We start from the raw sequence: 21,084 nt of genomic DNA on the forward strand, positions 1-21,084 counted from the left end.
AAATATGCATCTGAGATGGGAAGCTGTAATCTGTCTAGAGCATTTACTGCATCACCAGTAGATTGCAGTGACCTGGAGGACTTAGATGAGAGAAGGTGGTCTGTTAATAAATTAACCTGTTAATCAGATAACCTGGTTCTGAGGTGTCTGGGGCAGGATAGCCAGCATACAAGTAAAACAGGGATGGCCACAAAATTCTCCAGAAGCTGTGCATATAGTGTTGTGGACCCTATTTTAAGGAATTCCCAGTTTGTCAGACAGACCCCCCTTCCCTCCTGAACTTCGGACACCTACTGAATACTTTTTTATTCCAGCAGATATTTTAATTGATGCTTGATTTTGTTAAAAGTTTTGACTGTTTTCTTTATTGTCCCTTTGTAAACTGCTTAGAGACTATTGTAGCTAAGTGGCATATAAATTGTTTGAATAAATAAAAAATAAAGATGCTGCTGAACTCCAATCAGCCCCAGTCAGCATTGGACAATGAGCAAGGATTATGGGAAGTTGTAGTCTAACAACATTGGGATAGCGCCCCTGGTGTAGGCCTTAAGGTTCCCATTTATGAAATAGAACAGTTCTCAGACTACATTTCCTCCATCCCTTTTCATGGAGAGTTTGTGTTCCACTGGCAATCTTGCTTGTGAGTGCAGGTGTGTCCCACTGAAGACCTGTGGTCCTCTTTCCTGGTTTTGCACTTTCTTTTTCTTTCAGAACTCCACAGGTGAAGTGTGATGCTGCAATTAGCAAATCTTCATAATTGTTTCACACGCCCATGTCAGGTAAAGAGCCAGGACTTTTTATATATTAAATCCCAGCCTGTCTTATTATATCTTTGGGAACATCTTTTCTTGGCATTGCTGCTTTACTTTTCTCTCAGGTCTGGTTAATTAATCTACTACGCTTAAGAAGAGTGAGACTTCTCAGCTGACGTGTTTGGGAACGCTTTTGTGTTCCTGCAACACTGACAATTGATTTTGCCTTATGCTTGCTTCCAGTCTCCCATTTTTCATTTCACTAAATTGCTGCCCTGCTGCTTGTTGCTGGTTCTGTTGATGACGAGTTGTGTTACAAGTGTGTCTCTCTGGCCTGAGATGTATCATTTGATATTACTTATTTATGACCTTGCTTGGCCCTTCTCTGAATAAGATATATGTCACCTTGGGACTATCAATACTGCAAAGAGGCGAGGTGAGACATGGCCCAAAAGTTATGAATTCAGGTGAGATCTCCTGATGGCATCAGAAAACAAGTCAGTGAGAATAATACTGAGCTAGATCAAAGCTCTCACTTGGTATATGGGCAGCTTCACGTATTCTCATCAGTTAGAAATGCCAATGTGTCTTATTTGCCCTTTCCCCTGAGTTCTAGAAATTCTCCGCATCACAGTCGGGCAAAAGATTTCCTAATCATAGATTCTACAACAAAGTAAGAAGAATATTGCCTTATTTTTGTTGGTTTTCATCCCCTTAAGCTGTACTTTGGTATCAGTGCTGCTAAATGTTATATATTTAGATATATGGACTGCTCTAAATCAAGGAATTGGACTTTGGGACTTTAGAAGAAAGCACTTTTGTGAGCAATGATTGCATTAAGGAAGTTGCAGTCAGCAAAGTTGTGAGGCTTCAGTGCTAGGCACATTGAATGGTGAGCTGTTGCGCCACTGAACTCAGGCGGACTTGCTTGCAAATCAATGTGCAGAGGATCAGGCTGCCTGTTCCAGTATTCTGTGGTCTGCGAGTGCAGGATTTCAAAAGGCATAATGGCAGAGAAATTCTGGAAATGATGGTGACTTTCTTTTTGGTATGCAGCACTTTCAAAAATGTGCTCCTGGCATGAGCATGGATTCCAAAGTCTTTGGTCCATGGAATGTTGGGAAGTGACCAATAAATTCACTCCATGGTGTTTTCCAGAATACAAGAGCTTTAAAATGCTTCTGAATTCTTACGATAATTGATTTTCTTCCTTTCCTCCTTTTCGCGTGATTTCAGGGAAAATGCCACAGCTGTGTTACACACTCCAAGCAAGTCTTTCTATGTGCACTTGATTAATGGGCCCAGGGCCGTACCTCCATGGCAGAGCATCATCTTTGAATGCAGGTTCAATCCACACCATCTCCAGGTAGGGCTGTAAGAGACTCCTGTGCGAAAGCCCAATAAAGCCCATCCTAATCAGTGTAGCAAACACAAGCAAGATAGGACAACGATAAAGCCAGCTTCCTGCGTTCACAGACGGTAAGGAGAGTGATCCCATTTGAAGACCCAAGTTTCAGAGTACAGTGGTACCTCGGTTTACATACGCTTCAGGTTACAGACTCCGCTAACCCAGAAATAGTGCTTCAGGTTAAGAACTTTGCTTCAGGATGAGAACAGAAATCGTGATCCGGCGGTGCGGCGGCAGCAGGAGGCCCCATTAGCCAAAGTGGTGCTTCAGGTTAAGAACAGTTTCAGGTTAAGTACGGACCTCCGGAACGAATTAAGTACTTAACCTGAGGTGCCACTGTACTGAGGCCACTTTGCATTTAACCAAAATCCTGTCCAGGATTTTGTGTACATCTATGCAGATGTGTACAGGATTTCCTGTCCAGTGGTACCTCGGGTTAAGAACTTAATTCGTTCTGGAGGCCCGTTCTTAACCTGAAACTGTTCTTAACCTGAGGTACCACTTTAGCTAATGGGGCCTCCCACTGCCACCGTGTGATTTCTTGTTCTCATCCTGAAGCAAAGTTCTTAACCTGAGGTACTGTTTCTGGGTTAGTGGAGTCTGTAACCTGAAGCGTCTGTAACCTGAAGCGTCTGTGACCCGAGGTACCACTGTACAGAAGAGGACAACAGTTTTGTCAGTTTGAAGCAGATACCAGCTCTGCACATTGCTGACGGGCTGTCTCCCCTTCTCCCAGCCACCCGGCCTTCCCACTGTAATATTTCTGTGATCAGCAGCAGCAGTGGCTTCTGCATGTGAAGGGAGCTGCGGCAGGTGGCAATGCAAGAACACCCTTTTTCATTGGCGGCTCCCTACTTGTGGGGTGTTCTCTCCAGGGAAACATTGTCAGCTTTTAGGTGCCAGGCTTAAACGTTTTTGTTTACCCACAACTTTGAACCATTAACCTGGGTCCTGCTATGTTTTAACTTAACCGTATGGTGGCGGTTATCATTCAGTGGTGTGGGGTAGGATTTGTGCTTTTTATAGAGATTGTTGGATGAGAATATTCAGGAACTTAGTTTTATTGTATTTTTATGTGTCTTGGTTTTTAATTGATTATCAAGTTGTTTTGTATTTCATGGGCTTCTAAGTGGCTTTGAGACATCTTGTGGAAAGCAGTAAATAAATGTAGTTGTGGTTGGAGTAGAATTTTTTTTAAAAACCCAATGTTTTGTTGTGCTTTTGCATGTTCAAAGCATTTCAGCTGAATTACCAAGTTGGAATTCTCACAACAGCCCTGTAAAGTAAGTATCATAACACTTGGTTCTACTTGCTAAATTTAGAATGGATGTGGCAACCACTGTCTATACCAGGGGTCAGCAAACTTCTTGAGCAGGGGGCGGGTCCACTGTCCCTCAGACCTTGTGGGGGCCAGACTATATTTTTTTTAGGGGGGGGGAATGAATGAATTCCTATGCCCCACAAATAACCCAGAGATGCATTTTAAATAAAAGGACACATTCTACTCATGTAAAAACACGCTAATTCCTGGACCATCCGTGGGCCGGATTTAGAAGGCAATTGGGCCGGATCTGGCCTCCGGGCCTTAGTTTGCCTACCCATGGTCTATAAAAAGGTAAAGGACCCCTGACAGTTACGTCGTGAACGGCTCTGGGGTTGCGCCGCTCATCTTGCTTTACTGGCCGAGGGAGCCGGTGTTTGGGCTTTTACTGTGGTGGCATCTACCCTATGGAATACTCTCTCATTATATGTCAGTTACAGGCTTCACGTTTACTGTTTTCGGGATGCCCATTGAATACCTTCCTGTCCCAACAGGACTTTTAAGTGAAGGTTTTTCTCCGTATCTGTATTGGACTTGAAATTGTTTTTATATATGCTTTTATTGCTAAATCGCTTTTATGGGAAGCGATTCACAAATGAAATTAACAAAATAAGCATCCCGTCTCCTCTAGCTCTTATGCTGATATAACTGAAGGGGGAAAATGTAGAATTGCTGCATTGTGCGGCATTATAAGAAACTGCAGGAAACCTAAATGGTGTATTAATTGGTTGAATAAATTCCCCTTGAAATACAGTAGAAGAATTTTCAGTTGCATTAAATAAATGAAGGCCTTAATGGTTTTAGTTAATGCTCATGAGGAAAATGTGCCATGACTTCAATACTGCAAGCTGCAATAATAAAACAAACCACCCTGATATATAACATACATTTATATATAGAGAGAGAGATCAGTAGCATATTTCAAAAGACTTTCATACTTTGTTTTCTAGCTACTAAAAGCCTTGGAAAGATGTTGATAGTGCTGAGCTCCCTGCTTTCTGATTTATTGAAGGTGACTATACAGTATTTCAAAAGTCTTACTGAAGCCATAGAAAATCAATACCAATTAAGCACATTTACCATTTTGCAATTTTAAGAAACCAATTTAACAGTTTTTGTGGTGCAATGCTTTTGTTTGTGTGAGGTCATTTCCTTAGAGAAACACAATTTGAGGGTGGGGGTCTAACCACTGAATGAGATTGTAAGGAATCTGGTCATACTTGTAATTTCCCCTATGAATACCCACCATTGCATTAGTGCTGATTCATTTAGGGCTTGGTACAGACCAGGGACGTGGGTGGCAGTGTGGTCTAAACCACTGAGCCTAGGGCTTGCCAATCGGAAGCTTGGCAGTTCGAATCCCCGTGAGGGGGTGAGCTCCCGTTGCTCGGTCCCTGCGCCTGCCAACCTAGCAGTTCAAAAGCACGTCAAACTGCAAGTAGATAAATAGGTACCATTCCGGCGGGAAGGTAAACGGTGTTTCTGTGTGCTGCTCTAGCTTTTCCAGAAGCGGCTTAGTCATGCTGGCCACATGACCTGGAAGCTGTACGCCAGCTCCCTCGGCCAATAAAGGAAGATGAACGCCGCAACCCCAGAGTCGGTCACGACTGGACCTAACGGTCAGGGGTCCCTTTACCTTTACCACTCTGTAAGTAAGTCAAGTTTCATTGTCTCTGCAGTTTTTCTGACTTACGTATGGAAAAGCGTATGAACCAGACCTTTGAAAAGTTTGCAAGTAAGCCATTTTTTAAAAACTTACCAAACATGTAAGTTCATTTTCCTAGGCTGGGAGAAGAAGGGAACTTTGAAAGGAACTTAGAAGGGTATATTTTAAAGTTCTAACAGTCTATATTTCCATGCTTTACATTGCGGCGTATTTTGTGATATTAAATCTTTGCTGGGGTTCTCTCACCAAAGAGTTCTTGCCTAAACTTGAATCTTAGCATCCAGGAATTCTCCTTTTCTACCTATCTTCTCCTGCATCAACATACAAAACATTTACCAGATGAAAATGGATATTCCCCCCACAAAATAAAATGCAAGCCTTCATTTTGTTCATTATGAGGTTGATCACTTTTGCTCTTGCACACTCCATGGGATTTCTTTTTTAAGGTGCACACAGAAACAGGTACAGAAATACCTGTGAGCGTGTCCAGAACAGAAAAAAATAGCGGAGATCAAGGAAGGGGTTGATGTGGGGAGGGACAAAATTCACTGCCAAGATACATTCAGTCAAGCTCTGCCCATTGATGTGGACAGCAAGCAGCAGAATAGCAATGAATATTCATGACTGAAAGAGGAGGAATGTGTGGGAGCGAAAATACAGGGGGAAAAATATACCTTCCTGAATGTTTGTGATATAAGGCCCCCTTTGGGAAGCACCCTGCTCTGAATTGTCTTTTGCAGCCTGAACATAAAATACACAGGAAGAAAACATACAAATCACTTCCGACAGGTAGGATTTTCCTAATTGCAAACAATTATACATCCACAGTTGTAAACTTCTCTGAATGAGTATTATATTTCTGAAGGATCCCTACAGTGTGGCTCCTAGGTTCCTCTTAAGCATCAGAATAAATAATGGTGGCTCAGTCTATTGGGACCTCAGGCAGATCAACTGCAAATCAATGGGATGTTCTTCCAAGCAACTGTGTTTTAGGGCCAGGCTGTTGGGTCATATTTCACAGAGTATCCTGCCAGCATGGCAAACTCATTTATTTCAATAACTGCTTACAAAACTTTGGAGATTTGTCTCCAAAGCAAAGTGTTTATTCCTTTATTCATAGAACAGGTTTAAGCTTCTGCAGATGAATAAATCAGATCTGAGGGGGGGAATAAACAAAATGCACCAAACTATGCAGAGCAGGAGAGCGCAATTTTTAGCTCAGTAAAAATTTGATGCTTATGGAACTTGGCAGATGCTATTAGGAGGAATCAAACCCAGAGGGGCGATGTAACAAAGACCAACTGTGTGCCTGATCAGTCGCTCTGTTCCATCTTGTAATTCACACAGTGTGCTGCAATCAAGGGGGGCAAGGGGGCATTGCCAGGTCAAAGGTCAAGTCCCCTTTGCCAATGATATTCAGATACAAATGGAGTATACAAATGGATTCGCTTCGATTTATCAATTCCTGCTGTTTGGTTATGGTAGGTCTAATTCAGGTGTTTCTCATTACCTTAATAAGTTCTTTCTGCCGGCTGTCCTCCTGGACCTTTCAGGGCTCAGTCAATATCCATAAATTTTACAACTGACAGGAAACCTGGTCTTAATAGAAGTCCCTGCAAATGGGGATTCTGTAGTCTCCCTTCTTCTGATGTTTAATTTGTGACCACTGTTGTGTCTAGCTTTTAATAGAACTGTGGCCTGGATGAAATACTGTGCGGCTTAAGAGCTTGTCTAATCAAGTCCAGTGTAAGCCCAAATGTCTCTGAATGTTATCCATATTTTGCTTTCTTTCCACACTTCTTTCTACGACTGCACTACTTCCATCATTTTATAACACCTTCATTCCCTAGATTATGACTGTGTGCATACCATACATTTAAAGGACATCTCTCACCTGGCCAACAAAAAGAATCCTGGAAACTGCAGTTTATTAAGGGTGCTGGGAATTGTAGCTCTGTGATGGGTAAACAGGTGCCAGGATATTTTCTTGGGGTGGGGTGTGTGCAATTTCAGTGGTGCCACCTCTAATGTATATGTTGTGGTTTTTCTTCCGCTTTTTCGAATGCTTGTGTATTTAAAACCCTTCAGTAAAGCAAATATCCCAGGCACAATGATACAACAAGTAATCACACTGATAAATACAATTGCAACATAGTAATTATGCTGGACCACAACAAGCCTTTCTAAAGAAAATGTTTTCACATCATTGATGCTCCACTGGAAACATAGAAACATCTCTGAGATGTGCTAAAATATGAACAAGATTACGACTGGGATTTAAAGAGCTACAGTATGTTAGCTGCACCCAATGTATTACATTGTCCTGGTAGTTTCTATTTTGCTCCCCACCACCTTTTGTACATGTTCCTATAACCCATCAAAAAACTGTTTTTTAAGAACTCGCTTAATTTGAAAGTTCTTTGCCATGTGGCACAGAGATCTGCTGTTTTGAAAAATTCACGCACACAGAGCTGGTTGGTTGCATTGTTCTTTGGAGCATAGCCTATAATTACTACTGTATTGTCTGCTGTTTGAGCATGCAGTTAAATAAATGTAAAGACATCCAAATCTTCTGTAAGTATTAGCATTTAATAATAAGCCCAGATGCAGAAAAAGTAAACATACGCTGTTATGAGCAGGACTTCCAGACATAAACAAAGCAGCTAATTTCACCTGTGCTAGCAAGCGTTGTGTACACTTCTCTTAAAAGAGCTGTACAAAGTAGAGACAGGAGGAGAACTGTGATTCGTTTTATATTTAAAGGCACTACACATTTTCTGAAACAAACAACTTGAGACCCTGCTATCCTTTGAAATGTGCTCTTCTCTAAAGTCCTCCAGTCAAGTAATGTGTACAAAAGCACACGTGTGAGGGCAAAGGGTGCATAAAATGCATACATTATTAAAAAGAACATAAAAAATGCATCATATTAGGGGAAATTGTATACCAAAATGTGTATAGTAAAAATATTCACTGGTGAACTTTCCTGAAGATTTTAAAAACCGACTTGGAAATTTGGAGAACTGAACTTACATTTGGAAAAAAGAGAAACCGAAAGAAACTTGAAGAGCATCATTGTTTAATAAGCATTCATCCTTTCTTGGGGGGGGGGGCAGTTGATGACTGTTATGTCAAGCAAGTGCTAGCCTACACTTCCCAATGCTTTTCCCCGTCACTTTCCTTATTGCAAAAGTCTGGAGCTTTGTGGGAGGTGATTTTGTTGTACAAGAGCTTTGATTGTACAAACTGAATATGCTGGGATGTGATTGAATTCTGCCTGAAAATAGTGACAGACTGGAAGCACCCTAGGCAACTGTTTAGGACTCAGCTATACCGCTGCAAATAAAATGTTTTAAGTGTGTTGTAAAGTGCAGTATACATATGTGACACTATATGGCAGTGGTGAGCTATGGCAAATTCAATATCTTTTTCAAAACTTTTTTTTTAAAAAGCATTTTTTTATATGTGTGTAGATTTCACCTTGGTTTATGCACCATCGGTGGCTCGCTCAAAAGCAGTAGCTGCTTTCAGATGGCTGCTCCAGATGCACATTCTTTCTTTGGTTGTGTTTGTTTTAGGAAATGAAAAAGATAGAGAGAAGTATGTATTACTCGGAGCAATGTACAAAATGAGAAGTTGCCTTAATTACTGTAAAGTGCAGTCATTGCACCACAAAGAAGAAATCAGTAACAAAAACCACCCCAAAATACTATAAAGTTGAACTCTCCGCAAGAAAAAGAAAAATGAAGTGTGAACTGCCTACTTCATTATTTTTGCTGTAATGAAGTTCCACCCAGAAGCTTACAGCCACTCAATGAAGTCTGGGAATCAGGAACAAACTCAGAATGACACAATATCTTATCATATGATTTTTGGGTGGTCATTCGGCTAACAGGCCCATTTGAGGAACTGCAGCTTGGCATAATGAGAGGGGAGGGACGGTTTGTGGTTTGGGGGGGGTTCTCCTTTTTTAGCACACTTTTAAAAAGCTAGGTTATTGCTCTTTGGTTCCAGGGTCCCCATGGACTGGGTGGTGGTGGCTCCGCCCCCTCCTCTGACAGCTCCAAGGGTTCTTCAGCAGGTTTTTCTCCAGAGGGCCCTTCAAGGGGACTCTCAGCCCTGGTTTCAAGGGACCTGCCTGCACCTCAAGTTCCTCAACCAGTGGAGTGTCCAGTTCATCCTCTGTGAACATGTCTGGTACCACGTCAAGGCTAGGCATGGCACTTCTTCAGGGTTGCACTTTTCCTTCTATAGATAATACTGAAAATGTGGGCTGCCACATTAGGCAATTATCATTGTGAGTTGAGGACCTGCCACCCGCATAGGGATAAATAAGACACACCGACACATGTATTTAGGTTAAGGGGCTAAATAAGGCCACAACTTTATTTGTTACATCATGTGAGAGGTATTGGCTTAGGCATTGGATCAAACAATCTATGCATGACCCCACCCAGCTCTGCGGGGGGGGGGTCATTTGAGGCTAAATAGCCAGTGGGAGGAGCTTGTTGGTGCAAATACAGCTGGAAGCTTCTCCTGATGTCACCGGGGGTCGTGCCATGACCCTAGCCACCAGCAGGGCATCGGACAGGATCCACGACTGCCGGATTCCCTTAATGGAATACCCAAAAGGGGAAGGGTAGGTGATGGCCACAACCTGCCCTCCAACACACAACGCATATTCCAATGCCTAACCAATACCTGGAAGTTGAGACGACTTGCTACCAGGTAGGCAAAAAACCAAGAAGCAGGTGCCAATTCGCCCAATGGATAAAAATTCCTACCAGGCCCCTTGGGCAACCAAGGCAACCAACCGAAGTCCTTAGTAAGGTCAAAAGCATAAAATTGACTTAAAGGGTGGGTGGGCGGGTGATCCGATGAAAACAGGAAGCCGAATGGGGCCCCAGTGCCGCTGCCCCCTGCCCCCAAGCCAGCCCTATTGGCTGACTGAAGGGCTTGGCGCAGCAGCAGGGAGAGGTTGATGCAGGGGGGCCGAATACGCCCCCCCCCCCGCTGATGCGGGAGCCGGCTCCCACTCACAACCCCTCCCCTCTGGAAGGTGGAGAGGACTTGTTAAAGCTAAGCCCAAATTTTACCCACTTGGCAAAGATTTAGGACATAATATCCAAATGGAAGACTGGGGAAAATCATGAAAAGTGAATTTAAAATTTACTGATTGCATATTGTTAAAGGAGAATTCTATGAAAATGATGTATAGACTGTAAAAATAGCAAAGATGTACAGAACAGGCTCCAATATGTGCTGGAAATGTAAAGAAGAAGAGGGCACATTTTTTCATATGTGGTGGAATTGCAAAATAATTAAATATTAGTGGGAAATGATTTATAATGAAATGAAAAAAATGTTTAAGATAACTTTTGTTAAGAGACAAGAAGCTTTCTTACTAGGCATTTCAGGACAAGATTTGCCAAAAGAGAAGAAGAGACTCTTTATGTATGCCACAACCGCGGCTAGGATGTTGCTAGCCCAAAGATATCACACCACATCATCTGGGTGTGTGCTCAGTCTGTTGTCTAGGGGCTAACCATTGATGGGCAACTTTAAGGCTCCTGTTCTCTCTCTCCTTATGTGTCTTTATTTTCAAATTGGACAGCGCTTCAAAGAGAGGGTTGTCCTCTGTCAAGCAGCCACACGACTGCCATACACTGATGCCAGGTTCTGCAGCATTGGCTGAAAAGAAGCTCTGGATTTAATCAATACTAATTCATGTGCCTGGTTGAGTATTTAAAGTGGCTTAGAATAGTGAGTACGCTCTAAAATTATGCACTCTTGCAACCATTGGGAGGGATTCAAAGGGGATTAAATATTGTTTCATGCTTAATTCCCATTGATTTCAAGGCTGCACAAAGAGGCTCTATGGTGCACTTCCTCTAGATTGCACACAGTGGACACAATCTAGCAAAGGCTGGTCATGATGAGGACAGCATGATGAGGACAGGTTAGAGGTTAGCCCTAACCTGGAGGAACAGGGCAAAGCCCTGCATTCCAAGCCCTTTTGCTGGTGCTGGCTAGGGAAGAAGGTAGAGTTGTTGGGGCTCCCCCCCCCCCATTGTGCTAGCTCCATGGTGGCCTACCTGACTGCCCTGAAAATTGAGCCCCATAGGGCTTTGGCTCTAGTGCAGTCCATGTTTCCTGCCCCCCTGCCCCAAAGCAGTCCATTTCAGGACTTTCTCCTGGCTACTAGCAGTGGCTACCAGCTGACAGTGGCTTCCTACCTGCCAGGATGAATCTCAGAGTAGTCTTCTCTGCTGGTAGAGGTCAATGGAAAAGTGAACGACCATTCACCATCCTAAGCCGCATCTCCACAACCAACAGTAGAGTGATTAGGGTTGTGCTCCAGTACAATTAAAATCAACCAAATTTATCCTGTGCATGCTTACTTCGAATGAAATGGGATTTGCTTATCATCTCATGATGAAGCTGGATGCTTTGCTCCATTGTTTTGAGTAGCAAAAAGGGTTCTGGCTACCTTTTGTTTACTACCTACAAATTTTTGATTTAATCTATGGAAAGTGAGTCACAAGACTAACTGGTATTGAAACCATTGTATGTAGACTATTCTCCATCTCCATTATTGCTCCTGATAATAAGCACACTTGAACAAAAATTGCTGCTGGGAAGCCGTGAGTCTGTTCTGTGATCCTTTCCTGATACCATCTGTTCCTGAGCTTCATGTACTTAATTACATCACAACCTGTAATTAAATCAAACTCTCATGCGATCTGCATAGATGGCCAGTGCAGATCTTCCTTTTCTCATCTGGTGCTTGAGCAGGATGGCATAAGTGTCTTGTGCAGCTGTGGTTGAAAGGGAGCTGTGTCTAAACCAGGCAGGCTGTCATTCTGTATTTATCCATCTTTGCCCAAAGAGGTAGGTTTCGGGATATGAAAGAAATTCCAAGTAGATTAAAAGCAAGAAACCATCAACTGAAACTGGGAGAGGAAACCCCCAAGAGGCTGTTAAATAAACGCAGTGCATATTTCAGAGCAGAATTATTTGGGTCGAGATTTATGCAGTTCAAGGATATCTCCCAAAAAGGAGAAACTGCTACTGCAGAGAGCCTCCCAATGGCTAGATTAGAGGCCTGGAGGGAATATGGACAGTGGCAAATGGAGAAATCCCAGTTGCTGTCTGGATAATGACAAATCCCTAGCTGGCAGATGTTGGAGCTTGCTGAACAGTAATGAAGGGAAGGGTGATTATTACATCCCTCCTTTGTACTGTTCTTTTGGACAATTATCAAGAATAGATGTTCTTGGAATAAAGCAAGTTAATGCTATGTTCACTGTAAAACCCCAAGGTCAAATCTTAATCTCAGCTATGTTGCTGAGTGTCTAGAACAACAGTCAGACACAGATAAAGTTATTCCTGGCTTATGCTTTTGGAAAGATGCTCTTCCTCATCTGAAATCTGTCATGGGCATTTTCCAATGTAGGTAGTTAGGTAGGTAGGTAGGCAGGCAGGCAGATAGGAAAGAAAGAAAGAAAGAAAGAAAGAAAGAAAGAAAGAAAGAAAGAAAGAAAGAAAGAAAGAAAGAAAGAAAGAAAGAAAGAAAGAAAGAAAGAAAGAAAGATTTTAGATAAATTGCTGTCTTCTTTAGAAAAAGGTTCAATGTGGGAAATGCTGTTAGTGTAGGTTCTATGAGGGAAATGCTGTTAGTGTAGTAAACAATGACAGCTTGCATCTTCAGCAGCTGTAGGAAGGCAAATGGTAGAGCATCTGCTTTGCATGCAGAAGGTCCTAGGTTCAATCCCTAGCAACTCCAGGTAGAGCTTGGATAGACCCTGTCTGAAATCCTAGAGAGTTCCTGCTGCTGAGGGTACATGGACCAACCATCTGGCTCTGTGAAGAAGCGGCTTCCTATGTTAGGAAGATGATGCATTTGTCTTCTACAAACAGGATTCAGAGAAATAGAACAGCTCTGCTATTTCTTACTAGACTTCAGTTCTGCTATCCTATTGCATCCTGTTTATTAGACTACCAGTCAAGGCTGCTGGGCTAGAAGGGTTTCAGTCCTGATGTAGCCACCACTCAAAAATAACAGATGTTATGGCTTGGGGCAAGGTGGGAAATCCCTGATTTTGCAACTTGAACTTGTAATGTAGTTTGGATCAGTATTTTGTGACACCTTCCCCACATTCCTCAGGAAGAGCTCAGAGCGGCTCACGGATGGTTTCCAAGAGGTCCTGCTTCCATCCAGGTAACTTTCAAAGCCTGACCTGCTTTGCTTCAGCAGTAGAGCAGCACCCTGTGACTTCAAGTCATCCTTCTTCAAGTCATCCATCCTTGAGAGCCAGTGTGGTGTAGTGGTTAAGAGCAGTAGTCTCATAATTTGGAGAACCGGGTTCGCGTCTCCGCTCCTCCACATGCAGCTGCTGGGTGACCTTGAGCTAGTCACACTTCTCTGAAGTCTCTCAGCCTCACTCACCTCACAGAGTGTTTGTTGTGGGGGAGGAAGGGAAAGGAGAATGTTAGCCGCTTTGAGACTCCTTAAAGGGAGTGAAAGGCGGGATATCAAATCCAAACTACTACTACTACTACTACTACTACTACTACTACTCCTCCTCTTCTTCTTCTTCTTCTTCTTCTTCTTCTTCTTCTTCTTCTTCTTCTTCTTCTTCTCTGGATCAGCAGTGAAGCAGTTAACCATTTTTTTATATCAAAGTTGTAGTATTTAGTTGTTTTTAGGTTAAATCCTCTTTTCTCTCCCTTGGGATTAAATAGATTTCAGATCTGCTCAGTATGGTATGACAGGCTGTCTGCAGACAAAGGCTGGCCTTGCTTCTTGAGGGTTAACACTTTAGGGGAGTTTTTAAACAGAGTGTTTTAAACAAATACCGTATATCTAAGATTTAAAATCTTTCTAAATCTTCAGGAATCATAGTATTGTAGAGTGGGGAGGGACATTGAGGATCATCCGATCCAGGCTTCCGCAACCTCGGCCCTCCAGATGTTTTTGGCCTACAACTCCCATGATCCCTAGCTAGCAGGACCAGTGGTCAGGGATGATGGGAATTGTAGTCTCAAAACATTTGGAGGGCCGAGGTTGAGGAAGCCTGGCTAACCCAACCCCCTGCAATACAGGAATATGCAGTTGGCCCATATGGGAATCAAACCTACAACCTGGACATTATCAGCACCACACTCTAACCAACTGAACTATTCTACTCCCTTGTTTTTAAGACACATCATGTTACCATACAGGCACAGTTTTAGGGCGATCACACTGGTATTTCGATATAATTTAGGAGTTACCTAGCTGAAAAAGGAAGATGAAGAGCAACCTTCTTAAAAATGCACTAGGCCAAGTGACCTCATCTTAGCAGGCTGATGATCACATACAGAAGTGACGTCTTGAAGAATCAACAAAGTCCTGCAGTTTAAATCTGATGTGATCATACTTGATCCACAACATGTTTGTGGTATTTAAATATAAGGCCGGAGTCTATATTGCACATATGCTGAAAATTAATCTTAATGCTGAAGTGAAATGCTTTTATGGGTCGATGGCTGTCCCCGCCACCATATGTTCTAAAAGACAAGCACTATAGCACCCAAAAGTGATCCATCTATAAAGATGTTTTAATTCATTGCTGACCTTTGCTCACCAGTTCTATAAAGGGGAAACCTGGAACAAGGTGGTTTTTGAAAATAATTTCACAAAGCCATGACAGTACAGTTTTCATAACTGCTAACTGCTCTGATCACTTTCAGAGTAAGGTGTTCATTCTCACAAATCAGACCCAAGTCCCCAATAATAACTAACTGTCCCATGCATCATGGTGGCTTTCCCATGTTATTAAAAAAAAAAAATCTGTTCCCATAAGATGCATTTAGAGAACTTCAGTTTAACTCCCAAATTATAACAAATGGAGGTCTTTCCACTCTTGCTGTCTCCACCCCTTGCCAGTTGCGTGAGTAAATTATGCATTGATACAATGAGATGTCCCAAGCAAGAAACAGCCATTGGGAGAGCACAATGGGCCCTTGAGAAGAGCTCTTTTAGCACTTTTTCCAAGTCAGTCACAACCCAGCTGTTACCATCTGCCAACGAGAGAGTTTGGCAGGAGCATTTTTCAAATGTCTGCCAAAAACCAATCTGTTGGAGAGAGGGAGAGAGGGAGGGAGAGAATAGTCCTCAAGCTACATTTCCTTAAGATATGAGAAAGTTTGTATAACTGAGAACAATTGACAATATTGGCCATTAGAACAGAACTTTAGGGCAGAAGTCTTTGGCCCCACTCAGTATAATGTGGAGGAGTCCCTCAAATGTTGTATATCACATCTTTAAGTGAGTTAAATAATACACACTACTATCTGCTGAGAAGAACAATTGGGATGCACCCAGCTAAGTTTTTCTGAGAGCAGACCCATTTAAATCAATGCACCTAGTTTAGTCATGCCCATTAATTTTATTGAGTCTGCTCTAGGTAGGGCTAACACTGGATAAAACGTACTAATTTCAGAGTAAAAAATGAGCTAAGTGCACTATTGAGGTTAGGTGCATTTTAATCACACAGCCCTTAGGCTGTTTGAAAATTATGAATTAAGGAAGTAACAATATATATAGGAGATTATATTTCTCCACCTGTGTGCACACCAGCAAGGAAAAATAAGAAAACTGTAGGAAATGTTATTAATTTGTCATAAATGTTACAGAACTCAAAATGTTCTTGACTTACTTCTATCTCTCCTCAATGCATGTGGACAGGTTCACCTCAGAGAAAGTCCAGTCCATTTTAATGTGCAAGCAGGCCTAAATGTGCAGTTCTGCTGGTACAGTTAAAAAAATCAAGTACTGTAATGCAGAAGTCGCATTTCATTAGCTGATATAAAAGGTGACTGAACACTGTCTGAAAAGAGTATTACTGTATAGGCTTCCATAGAACCCCAATTCTGAAGTTACCCATCTCTCCTCCCTCTGCCTGATATTTTGGTACACATTCTTGGGTTTACAGAGCAACATACAAATGCTGGACTACCCATGCTAGAACCACAGGTTGTCCCCTATGTAAGGTTGGGTTACAGGGTCCCTGCATCTCTAATGGGCTGAAAGGACCAAGGAAGTCCATGACACTCCTGCCAATGTACCTTTGTTATGTGCTGCAGAAAGCACTGAAACAAGAGCATTGACACTTCCTGCTGCAATGCCACTTATAATACTGATTGCTATGAAAAGGCAACTTTTAGGGTTTCATTATTACTAATCAGCAGTCAAAAACGTTTCCGTTCCAAGTGGTTAGTGCTGTTCTATTTGCAGAAGAGAAACTGGGTATTTAAAGCATCTGATCTTGAAAGAAATTGCTTCCTTTCCCCACCCTTTCTTTATGCTGCCTTGGCTGCAGCTTGAGACCCCATTTAACAACAGCTTTGACTTATTTATAGCATTTCTTTGCACATTTAAATGGGGCTTTCCATATGGTGTGAGTACAGGCACCAAACAGTGTAGCAATTAACTGACAATGAGATTGATCTTCACAATGGCTCCCAAATAAAGGGAGAGACTACTTAATGATCTCAAATGCTCTGAGATACTGACAATTGTGTTTGAATTGTGGAGCCTCTGTCATTTTCTAGTCTGGTGTTTGATTGTTTGAAACCTCAGAATATTTGCTATGTACTTCTTGAAATTCAATTTATGTGAATGGAACGTTGGTGGTAAACCTGGATAATCAGTGGTTTTCTTTTAGACACACTATCCTATATGCCTAACAGAGCATGATCTACAGGCTGCATTTGCATCTTAATTCAATGAACCATGGCAAAAATATAGCTGCTTTCTTGTACAACTTGTATGTTTCTTTTTCTGCACAGAATGGACTCCCTGCAAGCAGTGGAAGTCCCATCTTGCAAATGTCCAGCTTGGTCAACGGAGCTTGTGGAGATAAGGAACTTGGCCTGCCAGGCTGAAAAGGTCCCTCCATCCCCAATCTAGGTGCCAGATTGGCTCTGCCAGTGTGTTTGCCCCATGCCAACCTCCTCACTGCTTCCCTCTCCTGGTATGGAACAGCAATCCACCTGTTGGGACGGGAGCCATAGCTCAGGAACAGAGCATCAGCTTTGCATGTAGAAGGTTCCAAAGTCAATCCTTGGCATCTCCAGGTAAGACAGAGAAAGACTCCAGGTCTGAAACCCTGGAGAGCCACTATATGTCAGTGTCAACAATAATGAGCTAGATAGCCCAAGGGTCTCAGTATAAGTCAGCTTCCTATATTACCATACTCTGCCCCATCTGGCAAGCCATTTCTGGTTGTGCATGTTCTAAGGTTCAACCTTTAGTTAATGTATGGCCAAAATAAGGTCTAGTGCACCTCATCAGGGTGTCAAATGAACTCTGCACACCCTGGAACATGCACCAGAATTTTCCTGCAATGTGCAAGAGTTACATTATAGCTATGTAGGGGTTCAGTGCAGAAGGGTTTCCTGAAGATGTAGAGGTTGCTAGCCAGCAGTATAATGTATTTACTCTAGTAGGCTGACAAAGTTCATAATAATTCTATCCTCCTTAGCCTCTTGTCAATGTGACCACCAGTGTTCCTTTAAACATTGCATCCTAATCCTTGCTGAGATCTTTTCTTTGCCAGCTTGGAGATTATCAATACATTAGATTAGAAAAAAATATTGATAAATGTAAGAGTAATCATAGCCTATGCATTTGGGAGAGGCTCTAATGTAAGGCTAGGCTCATTATTCAGGCTGATCCTTAATAACATTTAATGGCTTGTATTTCATGGGCTCTGATAGCGCACAACAATGCTTGCTGTATAAAAAAGTCCTCAAATTTCTCCTTGTAAGTTTAGAGCCTTACTACCACACAATTATGTATGCAAACCGGGTCCTTTAAAGTATTTTATTTGCCGTGCACACCAAAAATAGAATATTCTTCCAAAAAAAATTGTACAGCTTGCCAATATTTTTTTTCTTTCACAGGCTTATTCACTGGCAGGTGGCTAATTAGTACTAATTATTTCTCTATAGCATTTTCTGTTTTAATGTTTTGTAAGCTGCTTAGGCATGATGAGATGAGAAAGGATATACATTTTGAAATAAGCATATTAAGACATGCAAAGTGCTTTTCGGTCTTTTTAGTGCTGTCGCCTTCACGGCAAACTCATGTGGCAGTTCACTTATATTATTCCTATACTCCAAATAGGGAGGGGAAGATTGAGAGTGCATGACTTGCTGAAGATCACACAGTGGCCTTTTGAGCAGTAAGCCGTGCTCAGAAATAAACCGTGACGTACTGTTAATAAGCAGTGTGTATGCTGCTCAATTGCTCCTGCTCTGCTAGGACCAGCCCTACCATTAGGCAAAGTGAGGTGACTGCACTACAGACCCAAAATGTCTCCTGAAGAAACATAAGAAGAGCCTTCTGGACCAGGTCAATGGCCCATTTAGTCCAGCACTCTGCTCTCACAATAGGCAACAAGAAGCCTACGGGAAGCCTACAGTCAGGATCTGAGCACAATAGCACTCTCCCCTCCTATGTTTTCCATCAGCTGGTATTCAGAAGCATACAGCCTCTGACAGCATATAGCCACCAAACACTGCAGCCACTGATCACCTGATTCGTAAATTTGTCTAAACCTCTGTTAAAGCCATCCAACATGGCGGCCATCACTGCCTCTAGTGGCAGCAGGTCTACTGTGTGAAGACGTGCTGTCTTTTGTCTGTGCTGTCTGCCACAATGCCAGACTTAGCATCACATGCAGAGCAGTCTTGGTGGCTTGTTCCTCCCAGACAACCACAAACAGTTAAAGCCAAGAACAAACCTTGCTGGCTTGCTCTTGTGGTTTGTTGAAGAGAGGAAGAAAGCATGAGCAGCAGCTGACAGGTAACACTCGCCGTTCGTTTCTCCTGGAGGCAGAGCAGGGCAGTGGATCAATGTGCACCAATTGTGGGAAGTGACTGTTTATTTCTGACTGTGATTTATCTTTATGCACAAGCCAGGCTGAGGAGAGCAACGGCCGCATATTATGCAACAAACACATCTGCTGTCTTCCCAACAGTGGAGAAGTGTTTCTTGCAGCAAACACATAAAGTGTGACAAAGGGCATATGCATATGTATTATTAAGCACTTGTGTGTATGGAACTAAAGGTAAAGGTACCCCTGACCGTTAGGTCCAGTCACGGACGACTCTGGGGTTGCGGTGCTCATCTTGCTTTATAGGCCAAGGGAGCCGGCATTTGTCCGCAGACAGCTTCTGGGTCATGTGGCCAGCATGACTAAGATGCTTCTAGTGAACCAAAGCGGCCCACGGAAATGCCGTTTTCCTTCCCGCCAGAGAAGTACCTATTTATCTACTTGCACTAGCATGCTTTTGAACTGCTAGGTTGGCAGGAGCTGGGACCGAGCAACAGGAGCTCACTGTTGAACTGCTGACCTTATGATCGACAAGCCCTAGGCTCTGTGGTTTAGACCACAGCGCCACCCGCTTCCCTGTGTATCGAACTAGGGACATGTTTATTTCTTTCATTCAAAGCCTGTGTTTCTTCGACAGAACTGAAGGGGGAATACATGGAGTGGCCAATTTGCCACCCTCAAGGCACTAAACAGACCCAGAACCTTCACAAGCCTGGTGTCACATGCCTGGAACCACACAGTTGCCATCCAAACATATTGCTGTGGAGCTGCAATAGTATTTGAGTATTTGAACCCAGTGTGTTTCCCCTGGGCCTGCTGAACATCACGGGCAATGCTTTATTCCACTGGATGACATTGGTCCTGGTTAGAAGTGTGTGACTACTACCCCTTTTAGGACATGATCAGATAACATGCTGGGCTAACATGGAATTTCTGCCTAGTCACTAAAGAAGAATGTATCCTAAGTAGAGTGAGGTTTTGACAGACATGCTGAAGTCACAAACCTTAACATCATGCCTGCCCATGAGGCAAACTGATGCAGCTGCCTCAGGTGGCAGTATCCCATGGGCAGCTCTCCTGCAGGCACACTGTTTGCCCCTTCTTCTTCTTCTTCTTCTTCTTCTTCTTCTTCTTCTTCTTCTTCTTCTTCTGCTGGAAAAGCAGTGGTGGTGGCAGCTTCTGGTGATACCTTGTGAAAATGCAACAAGATCTTGCCGGAAAGATCACTTCACTTCAAAAAGTGAAGATCCAGACACAAAAGTTGTTGAGTTTTTCATTCTCCCCCCCCCCCCAAGTGATAGGCAAAACTAGTTTTTATTTATTTGAAGGAAAAGGTTGGCTAGGTGTTAATATTGGGTGTATTTATTTATTTACCTTTTAAAAAAACACAAATTAAAATTGTGTTTTCATAATTTGTTTTCATAGAGCTTTGCAAATCCATATAGACATTCTCAGTTTTAAAAGACTACCACTATCTTCTTCGCTTGGGATTCCAGTAGAAAGCCTTGACACTAGTTTTCCCCCCCTTTAAAAGTATTATTTTCATTATTTCATTTCTGTGTTTCCAAAAAAGGAAAAACATTCAAGATGACTAATGAAAGTAAAAATCAGGCAGCTTTGGGGTTGGCTTGAGACTAAGTCATGATTAGAATTGCTGTTGGCACCCGTCTGTCTCAGGAGATGAAGAGTGTGCCTTCAGGGGTGAAGTCAAGCCATTGGGGAGTTACAGCACCTGCTGTGGCTGTAGAGACTGAAAATGCTGGGACAGATGAAGGAGTATGGTTGTGCTGATGCAAATGTACCATGGCACTTCTTCTTTCTGAGCTTCTCCAGGTGGCCATTCCTCTGCTGATCATTGCTGAGGATACACAACCTGGCTGAGTAAACCCAGTAAATTTCAGTGGATTAAGTAAGCATGACTAAGGCTGGACCTAACCTTTAAAATTCAACAGTAATGGCATCAAAACAATAAAACCCACAGTTAGACTGTTTTTAAGCAATCCAATCACCGCATTTAGTGCCTTAGATACATTTAAATGTAGATACATTTC

The 21,084-nt window shown here is 42.6% G+C and overlaps 1 long non-coding RNA gene across 1 annotated transcript in view; it reads left to right on the top strand.

Moving 5' to 3' along the window:
• The window catches only part of LOC309374744, a 39,217-nt gene extending 19,431 nt beyond the window's left edge, over positions 1 to 19,786 (top strand). The window contains exons 2-3 of the long non-coding RNA XR_014170707.1: positions 16,983 to 17,270; positions 19,671 to 19,786. This is a non-coding gene — a long non-coding RNA (uncharacterized lncRNA). The remainder of the gene's footprint in view (positions 1 to 16,982; positions 17,271 to 19,670) is intronic.
• The last annotated feature ends 1,298 nt before the right edge of the window (positions 19,787 to 21,084 follow it).

The sequence above is a fragment of the Podarcis melisellensis genome (assembly GCF_964234715.1).
Source record: "Podarcis melisellensis genome assembly, chromosome: 7".
In the NCBI taxonomy this organism is placed as follows: domain Eukaryota; kingdom Metazoa; phylum Chordata; class Lepidosauria; order Squamata; family Lacertidae; genus Podarcis; species Podarcis melisellensis.